This window comes from Triticum aestivum, chromosome 5D, assembly GCF_018294505.1.
Source record: "Triticum aestivum cultivar Chinese Spring chromosome 5D, IWGSC CS RefSeq v2.1, whole genome shotgun sequence".
Classification (NCBI taxonomy): domain Eukaryota; kingdom Viridiplantae; phylum Streptophyta; class Magnoliopsida; order Poales; family Poaceae; genus Triticum; species Triticum aestivum.
In genome coordinates, this window is record NC_057808.1 from 460,524,348 (window position 1) to 460,526,354 (window position 2,007).

The following is a 2,007-nucleotide window of genomic DNA, read 5'->3' on the forward strand; positions in this document are numbered from 1 at the left end:
GGCGACGGCGACGACGGGCGGCGGGGGCGGCGAGGGCGGCGGCGATGTCGCGCAAAGTAGTTGGAGAAGAAGTGGTGGTCGATGAAACTGAATTTTTCGTAAGTGCCATATATATAGGAGGGGCCTTTAGTACCAGTTGGAGCCACCAACCGGTACCAAAGGCCAATTTTCGCCAGGCCAAGGGGCGGGAAACTGTCCCTTTAGTACCGGTTCGTGGCTCCAACCGGTACTAAAGGCCCCTCTTTAGTACCAGTTGGAGCCACGACTCGGTACTAAAGGTGTGCGCTGGCGCATGAGTGGTGCGGGCAAGTTTAGTCCCACCTCGCTAGCCGAGGGGCGCCCGCACCAGTTTAAAAGCCCCGGCGCGGCTGCTGTCTCGAACTCCTCTCTATAGCAGGTTTCTGGGCCAAACTTTAGCGCGCTGCCCGTTGAGCCTCCTAGCCCTTCTGGGCCTGTATTTGCAAACCCTAGGGTTGGCAGGCCTAGCGGGCAGCGCCCCAACAATTTTTTATATAATTTTCTTTTATTTATTTCTGAGTAATTTTTTTGCTGTATTTAGTTTCTTTGTGAATATAAAAAAAATTATATAGTTTTTTTCTTTTCTGCATTATTTATTTTCTGCTATTCATTTTGTAGTGATTTTCAATTTCACCGTCATTTAGCTCCCTAAACAAATCGGTAAATGACTGAAAACAGCAAATGATGTCAGAACGTGTTAGAAATTGATGACGTCGCTTTGAATGATGCATACTGAACGCAAAAATAGGCTGGAGTTCAAATAAGTTTAAAAAACATTGAAGTGCCCGTGTAACAGATGAGTTCTCGTCCGAAACCCTGATACTCCGAAAGAGATTGTCCAGTTTGTACACGAGGTGCGTCCAGTTTTCGCCGTGACCCTCTCTACTCTTTTGCACATGCTATGCGGGCGAAATGATGATACCATGCCAAGTTCCAACATTTTCAGAGTTCATTTTGTAGTGATTTTCAATTTCACCGTCATTTAGCTCTCTAAACAAATCGGTAAATGACTGAAAAACAGCAAATGATGTCAGAACGTGTTGGAAATTGATGCGTCGCTTTGAATGATGCATACTGAATGCAAAAATAGGCTGGAGTTCAAATGACTGAAAAACAACAAATGATGTCAGAACGTGTTGGAAATTGATGGCGTCGCTTTGAATGGTGTGTACGGAACGCAAAAAAGTCTAGAGTTGTAATAAGTTTAAAAAAATGAAGTGCCCATGTAACAGATGAGTTCTCGTCAGAAACCCTGATACTTCGAAAGAGATTGTCCAGTTTGTACACGAAGTGCGTCCAGTTTTTGCCGTAACACAAGAAGTCCGGAGTTGTAATAAGTTATTAAAGATAAAAAAAGAGGCACAATGCTCGTTAATTAGCTTCAAGCCTTTCGGAATAGTGCAAACTGCACTACACATAGCTCCGTGCAGTCTACACTATTCCTCAAGGCTTAAAGCTAAGCAACGTGCAGATGAGCATTGCGCCTCTCCTTCATCGTCTCTGCACTCAGGGCTTATAAACCGCTCCTAGTGCCTCTCTTCGCGAGGTGGGACTAAAAAACTGTTGGGGAACGTAGCAGAAATTCAAAATTTTCTACGCATCACCAAGATCAATCTATGGAGTAATCTAGCAACGAGGGGAAGGGGAGTGCATCTACATACCATTGTAGATCGCGATGCGGAAGCGTTGCCAGAACGCGGATGAGGGAGTCGTACTCGTAGCGATTCAGATCGCGGTTGATTCCGATCTAAGCACCGAAGAACGGTGCCTCCGCGTTCAACACACGTGCAGCCCGGTGACGTCTCCCACGCCTTGATCCAGCAAGGAGAGAGGGAGAGGTTGGGGAAGACTCCATCCAGCAGCAGCACGACGGCGTGGTGGTGATGGAGGAGCGTGGCAATCCCGCAGGGCTTTGCCAAGCACCGCGGGAGAGGAGGAGGAGGAGAGAGAGGGGTAGGGCTGCGCCGAAAGAGAGACGTTCTCATGTCT